The 8,037-nt window shown below is 52.9% G+C and overlaps 1 long non-coding RNA gene across 1 annotated transcript; it reads left to right on the top strand.

Annotated features, from left to right (window-relative positions):
- The first annotated feature begins 1,411 nt into the window (after positions 1-1,411).
- Positions 1,412-6,199, top strand: LOC134470797 (uncharacterized). Its single transcript, XR_010039960.1, has 4 exons — positions 1,412-1,632; positions 2,065-2,488; positions 2,970-3,089; positions 4,706-6,199. It is a non-coding gene; the product is annotated as an uncharacterized LOC134470797 (long non-coding RNA).
- Positions 6,200-8,037: the final 1,838 nt, after the last annotated feature.

The following is an 8,037-nucleotide window of genomic DNA, read 5'->3' on the forward strand; positions in this document are numbered from 1 at the left end:
TAGAGAAGAAAGAGTATTTTAGTTGGGGTCTTGAGGGGTACCTAGGAGTCTGTCACACTTCCAAAGGACTCCCCCCCACCCCCAGGTTAATGTCCAGCATGAGCCAACGCCCGCCATTCTATAGACAAGGAAACAGAGATTCGGAGGGGAAGTAAGCTTTCGCCACTGTTATAAATCCCAAAGAAAAGAGTGTGGCAAGCCTGTAGATTGACGTTAGCAGTCACCCTGGCCTTGGGCCTAGATTCTTCGAGTTTAATGGGAACATAACTTTCCCTGATTCCTTGCCTCCCTTCCATCTGTCCCTGTTTGCTCACCTGTGAGCAAACACAGAAGCAGCCTTTCCAACTCAGGGGCGGGGCGGGGCGGGGCGGGAGCGGGTGCGGGAGCAGCCAGCCGTTGGCAGCTCCCCCACCGGAGCTGAGCAGAGCATGCTTGGCCAGCAGATGCTGGCAGCAGTGAGAGCAGTTCTCCCAGATCAGCTGACTGGCACAGGAGCCCGCAGATCCAGAGCGCAGCCCCCGCCAGGCCAGGCGCCGCAAAGTGCTGTGGGTTTGCTGGGTCTCCGGGCTGCGCGGAGGAGCCCGCAGCCTCTGTGCCCTTCTATCCCACCCACCGTTGCTTTCTCTGGCTCTGAGCAGCTCCGGGCAGGAGGGTGGGGACAGGGCTGCTCCTTCCCCTGGCTGCCTGGGATGCAGGCTCCAGGGAAGGTCTCTGAGCCGCAGCACACGCCTAGGCTCAGTCCGTCTTGGTGGCCAGGCTGGGCGGCTTCAGCAGCACCCTATGTCTCCTCCTGGACCCAGCAACTTGTTCCTGAAGTCCAGGCCAGTGGGACTGCAGGGTCAGGGGTGGTGGTGGGTCTCTGGGAGCCTCCAGCAGCAGAGGAGCCAAGAAAGAGGCCATGGCTTGTACACCCTAACCCTAAACCGCTTCCTTCCTCTGCCCATCATTGTCCTGGTCACCTGCTGGATGCCTGTCGTGGGGGGTCCCACCAGGCACCCCAGCAAGCCCCCTTAAGGACGTCTTTCCTGCCTCTGCCGGTTCCAGGGTCCTGAGCTTCCAGGCTTCACCCAGGGTTCCAAGCAACCCACAGCTCCTGGAGCCTCTGGACCTTTCCTGGTCTTGAGGATTTGAGAGGAGCCACAGGCTCATCTCCCCGCATCAATGACTTGAGGTCAAACGGAAACCAAATGAGCCTTTGATGGGAGGAGGGAGCATTTGTCCAGAAAACCTGGGACATGCACAGAGCCACCTAGCACCCCGAGCAAGGAGCAAGAGCGGCTTGTTGATTTGAGTCACAGAACCCCACAGAACCCCTGCAGACCAGCCCTAGAGGTCCTGCAGGGTCCCTTCTACCATATTCTGGTCACCAAGACAGGAACAAGAGGCTGCCCATCATCTAGGGGTGGGTCACATTTCCTTTTCAGGTGGGAGCAGTGTCAAAGACCTTGCTGGCCTGTTCTAAGACACCCGGCCCTGGTTCTATGGCTACGGAACCTGCCCTTTTATTGGGAGATGTGAGGCTGTGCTGCTCCAGGCCAAGAAACTTCCACTGCTGGGCCAGAGAGAAAGTGTGCCGCAGCCAGGCCAGAGCTGCACACAATCACAGGCCAAGACTCCTTCAAAAAAGAGAGGGTAGGAGCAAGAGACAACACACTTCCTTTCCAAATACTAAACAAATACACAAACATGCAAGTATATAATTGCCTTGCTTGACAATCACTCTGTTAGCAAGGGACAGGATGTTCCTAAGGGTGACGGGGTGGGCTGGAGAGAGGGAATGGCATCTTGGGTGGGGTGATTAGGGATGGTTTGCAGAAGAGATGGTTCCCAGTGGGCTTGAAGGCTGGGAGGCAGCCAGCTGGGAAAGGCATTTCAGGCCAAGTGTAGCCGGTGCAAGGGCCCTGTGGTGTATTCAGGACTTGGGCTGCCATGTGACCGGAGGGCAGAAAGGAGATCAGGGCATGGCAGAAACGTCTCGGTACACTGTCATAACAGCCAGACTTTGAGTTCGGGTTTGAGTCCACAGCAGACAACAAGCTCACCTTCATTTTATCCATGTTGCAGCCAGGTGCCTGGCCTGTGCCTGTGGTCCATCGTCGAAGTCTGCGGTTCCTTCTCCCACCTCTTTTCCGTCGTTCATCTCCATCTCACCACAGTGATTGACAGGTTGGACACGGATGGCCTCTGCCCCGATCCCACAAGCCCTCAGAGCTCCCCAGCCCCCTCCCACACTGGCTCCCTCAGCCGTCCTGCCCCTCCATCAGGCTGGGCCGCACAGCTCCAGCCCCTTGTCCACCTGCTGTGAGTTACCTGCGCGCCTCCTTTGGGTCTGAGACAGGAACACTCTCAACAAGTGGCAGCAGCAATGAGGCAATGTTCCCTTCACCCAGGTGCCACCCACACGTCACCCACGCTACCAGCCCCTCCACGGCTCCCAGGTACACCCAGGCCATCCAATCTAAATAAACAAGCCCCCGAACAGAGCCAGGTAATGGAAACGGTGACAGACCCTTATCTACAGCATCTCTGGGTGTGCACGGGTCTGTGATAATTTGGGTCTCACTGAGGCGGAGGAGTTATTGTGATTCTGTGGTGCCTATGACAGTTTAATCAGACCTTGAAAATCAGGGGCATTACACTGTGCACCTGCTCGTGGGAACAAAAAAGGGAAAAATACGGTCGGGAGAATTTTCATCATTTTTTTTTTAATCCCAGGCAGGAGCTAGCACGTGAGCTAGTGTGGGGAAGGCAGCAATGGGTCAAGTAGGATCCAGGGTCATGCCGAAGGGGGACTTGACTGGGGGAGGCAGAATGTGCATGGGGCCTGCTTTCATCTAGCCAGGCTGTGTATCTGGGGATGCAGCCATGCTGGGTGCAAGATAAACCGGGTTCAAGACCTGAACCTTTCCTCTTTCCCCTCTTCCTGATCCCAAGGAAATGCATTGACCTTCACCTTTTTACACATCCAGTGGTGGGTGCCATGATGCTGTGACAACCTGAAGTGTCCATCCCAGGGAACCAGCAGGAAGAAGAGGCCGGTTCATGGAATGCATGTAGTGGAGTCCCTCCAGGACCAGATCCTGAGACAGGTTTGGGGGCAGGAAATTCACCTGTAGGTGACCCCAGGAAGCAGGACTGAGGTGTAGGAGCCGATTCAGGGAGGGAGAGAAATCTCAGTGAAGTATGTGTTTTTGATCTGTTACTGCTGTGGTCAGCTGGGGTTCCAACCACCATGGGGCCCTCTGAAGAGAGTGGAGAATGGTCTTTGCTCTGGAAGCCCTGAGGCTGGATGAGAGGTGAGGGAGGAGGTGGAGGCAATTCCTTATGGAGTGCTGGCCTCAGGTTCCTGGGGCCCAGCGCTGACACACTGGAATCCTTGGGTCAGGAGGGCAGCACCACGGACAGCTCCAGTGACTCTTGGGAGCTCTGGCCAGCTGGCCAGTCAAAGCAGCTGATCAAGGTGGGCTTCCTTGAAGAAGGACACGTAAAATGAGATTTGACAGCTGAAGGGGGGGCTGGATAAGGAGGAGTAAGGAGGTGGGAAAGTGTATCCCCCGAAGTGGAGAAGCACGGGCCAAGCCTCGCAGGCGGGAAGGAGGGCGATGCTCCCGAGGACAGACACATGCCCGGTGTTGGAAGAAAGGTGATGAGGAGAAGAGAGGCAGAGGAGGAGGCAGTTAGGGGCAGACCCCAGGTTAGAGCTCGTGGGCTCTGGAGGAGAGCGAGGCAGCGGAGGCCAGGGCTCAGGACATCAAGCCGGCCTTCTGAAAGCTCATCTTGGCTTCTGTGTAGAGAGTAGTCCCACGTGGGGTGGGACAAGGACACAAGGCACAGAGGCCTTGCTGGGCAGCAGAGGAGACTGGGCTGGGGTGGCCACCTTGGCCAGCTGAGTCTGCTAGATGAGGTGACGTCTCTCCGGACCTTGGCTCTCCCAGCCTGAGTGGGGTCCAGGCCTCACCCTCCAGAGCTGCTGGAGGAATGGGGAGGGTTGCGTCTGACTGGCACACAGCCTCCCGGCTAGCAGCTGCCCGCACGTTCTCCCCTTTCATTCCTCTTCCTCTGCTTTGCCTTGTGACTTCAACACCTGTCCTGCCAAGGCCAGGTGTGTTTCTGGAGGAACAGGCCTCAGGCGTGTATTATTGCTTGTTGGAAGTAGAAAGAGAATGGTCACCTGGTGTAAGCCTCGGGCAGAGCCTTCTCTGCAGGGTGGGATGTGGGTACCCACACAGCCACCCTGCAAAGTGTTGGATGCCGTACATGGGAGAATGAGCTGGAGCCATCTGAGCCTAGCTCAGGACAGTGGCTGCTGCCTTGGCCCAGAGTATTCTCTCACATGCCAGTCTGCAATGACAAGGTGACTCCCAGCACTCCCCCTCCATCCTGACACCCCTGCTGAGATCTTGTCTCAAGTTCCTTGGTAATGAGGTTTCTGAGTCTGAAATCCAGTGCAGCTCCATCACAGCAGCCCTGGGGCTCAGCACTTTGGCTGTCCTTGGCAATGCTGAGGGGGCTAGGAATCCTTGCTCATTCTCACCTGGGTGTGAACTGGGTGGAGAGGCTGTAAATGTGCTAAATGCTAGAAGCAAACGGCCAGGTGGCTTGAGATCCTGGGGAGCTGGGCCTCATTATTTCTGTTAGGCTTAGAGGAGAGAGGATGTGAGGCCCAGAAGCTGAGCTTCCTTTCTCTCTTTCTCATTTTGTACAGTTGGCAAGTTGGGCTATGAACTGCTGAGGACTTGACATGTAGGAGTTTCAAGTGGAATTTCTATGGCATTTAACACCTTGCACAGGCCTGGCATATAGAAGGCATCAAATCAACATTAAACAGATGAAGCATCATTGAGTGGACTGAGATGAATGGGTTGGACTGATGGATGGATGGATGGATAGATGAATGGATGAATGATGGGTGGGTGGATGGAAGAATGGGCTGGTAGGTTCATGGATGGGTGGATGGATAGGTGGATGAGTAGATGAGTGGGTGGATGGATGACTGGGCAGATGGACAGATGGATGGCTATTTGTTCCACCTACTGGGTAAGCCAGTGGCTGGATGAGCAGCTACACTAGGGCACCACTGACCAGACAATGATGAAACTGTTTGGATTGGTGTTTTGCACCCCAGTACTCAGAATCATCCTGCTTTGACATCTGCTTCCAGCCCCAGGTTCTCCAGATCACTGAGCCATGTGGCTGTTGGTCCCAGGTCACTGAGTTTAAGTGACTGCAACATCTATGTTAGGGTCCTGGGTCCTCAGGCACAGGACCATGATAGGAGTTTCCCATTGGGCAGTGAGGTAGAGTGGGATGATGCAGTGGTGGACAGAAACTGGGCTTATTCACTTTTTGGTTATTTGTGGAATCCCTCAGAAAAGTACTGTACTGCAGAAATGCTTGTTTGGATAGATTTGATAGATTTTCTATCAGCAAATCTTTGGCTTTTTCACTCAATTAACTATTTGTTGTCATTTCTAACCACTCTCCTGTTCACCTATTTATTTTTTGTCCACTTATCCTTTACACTTATTTTTCTATCTACTTCTCCCCTAATTACCCATTCACATATTTACCTACTACCCACCCACCATCCCACGCATCTATCCCTAGATCTATCCACTCATTCCTCAAACTAGTCATCCACCCATCTTTCTACACTTACCTGCCTATCAATCCATTCATCCATCCATCCATCCATCCATCCATCCATCCATCTATTCATACATCCATCCATTCATCCATCCATCCATCCATTCATCCATCCATTACTTATCCATCTATCCATTCCACACCCCCATACCCCCATTTACATAACCAGCCCCCACACAGGCCTGTGTCTGATTTGTACTTGTTTGGCCCATAACAGGTACACTGCAAATATTTGAGCATCAAATGCATACAAGTGATCAGACCAAGAAGAGAGAGGGAGAGGCAGGGTACCTGAGGACATCAGGCACAGCCAGGCCAGGCTGAGATAGGGGTGGGAGCCCCCAGCAACTAGGAAGGAATGAGCACAAGATTCTGAAAAAAGGGGTTCAGATCCCAGCCCTGGCACATTGAGCTAGGTGAATTCAGAGAGCTCCCCTCCTACAGAGTCCAGAGTCCCTCCACCCCCAAAGAATAAGTTCTGTGAAGTATTGGAAGATGTGTTCGTTTGTGCTCTCAGTGAGTCTTCTATGATTGTTGTAATAAATTATCACAAATGTGGTGGCTTAAAACTATGCAGATTTACTCTTTTACTGTTGTGGAAGTCAGAAGTCTGCAATGGGTCTGGAGGCCAAAACTGATCTTTCTGTAGAGTCATTGTATTGGTCATTTCTGCTACTATAGTGAAATACTTGAAGCTGCGGACTTTATAAAGAAAAGAAGTCTATTTAGCTACAGGCTTTGCTCCGCCATGCTCTTTAGCCTTGACATTCCTGTCTTGGAGCCCGTGAGCTATGGACTGAACCCCCCGAAACTATGTGTCAAGTCGAACCTCTTTTCTTTTAAACTGTGGGCATTGGGTGTTCTGTCCAGTGACAAGAGAGCCAAACACCTGGCCCTCACCTCTCTCTTTCAGGGGCTCTCATGATGCTGCGGGGGTTATCTGCCCTCTCCAGGGTCATCTCTCCATCTCATGATCCTTAACTTCATCCCATCTGCCAGGTCCCTTCCGCCATGGAAGGCAAACATGGCCAGTGCTGGGGAGGGGTGGATGGACATGTTGGGGATCCACGAGCCACATCCTTTGAGAAGGAGGTACCAAGATGAGGACAGCAAAGGGGAAACTGAGGGAGGAGGCAAGGAGAGCAGCAGCCAGGTGATGGTGCAGAGGTGTAAGAGAAGGGCTCAGGTACGCACAGTCTCGGGGGCCATGCAGTTCTAAGGAAGTTTCAGTGGGGACTCCCAGAGCCCAGCTGATGAATGCATGTCTTATGGATGGGACCTGCCTCAATATCCCTGCGAGGCTCAGTCCCTGGCCGGAAGCAGCTCTTCTAAAAGGTGGATCTGGTGCCAACCTGATGGTAGAGGGAACAACGCCTGGGACTGGCCCCAATCACTTATGTACCCCGTGGTGGGAGGTCTGAGTTGTGTCTTCTCATTGTGGATACAGAAGGTTCATGCACAGGCCCTGGAGAGTGGCGCAAGGGTCCAGCAGAAGAGACTCAGGACCCCTCATCCACACCCTCACTTATTCTGAACCCAGAGGAAGAGGTTTTGGTGTCCACATTCTTTTGCCTTTTGTGACCACTAGTGAGGAGAAAGAGCTACTCTCATTTGTTTAGTCCTAAAAATTGGATCTAAATTATAACTTTCCATTCTAAATCTGAGCTGCGTGATGCAAGTTAAGATTATCCTTTTCTTTTCTTTTTTGGTGTCTCTCTTTCTTATTTCTTTTTCTTCAAAGGACTTTCCTTTAAAGGTGTGAAATTGGGCCGATGGGCTGTCTCCTTGCAAGGACAAATATCTGCACAAGTGTTTCACCGAGTGGGTGCTGACTCTGGGAACAAGGGAAGCAGCTGGTGGCTGTGGCTCCCTCACTCTCCTCAGACTTTGCCCCTCGCAAACATTGCTAATTAATCACCTAATTATTTCCATTGAACTGGACATTGTCTCAAAATAGGGGTGACCCTATATATCACTAGGCAGACCTGGGCAGTTCTGGGCATGAAAGGGGGTGTAACTAATAACTATGTCAGAACAACAGATGCACCCAAGGTGATCCTAAGGAGACTGGGGTGCTTGGACACTACGTGAAAATCTACTCAAGCCGGTGTTACAGACGGCCATCACCAACCAATTACCAAACACATGATACTCTCATCATGAGAGGGAAGATGCGCTCCTCTAAGAACATGTCATCCAGACCTGACCTTCCTGGGATGGGGTTTGCTCAGGACCCTGGGATTAGCTCTGCTTCCTTCACACCCTCTTACACCCAGGGCTCACACTGTCCTTCAGGGAGTGACTTGCCCTTCACTTTGCATTTCTGAGCCCCCATGACATCCAGCGTGTGTGGGTGCCACGCTTCCAGGAAGTCTGAATACCTCACATCTC

Source organism: Cavia porcellus, unplaced genomic scaffold (genome assembly GCF_034190915.1).
Source record: "Cavia porcellus strain 051 isolate PalLab524CR breed Dunkin Hartley unplaced genomic scaffold, mCavPor4.1 scaffold_16, whole genome shotgun sequence".
Taxonomy (NCBI): domain Eukaryota; kingdom Metazoa; phylum Chordata; class Mammalia; order Rodentia; family Caviidae; genus Cavia; species Cavia porcellus.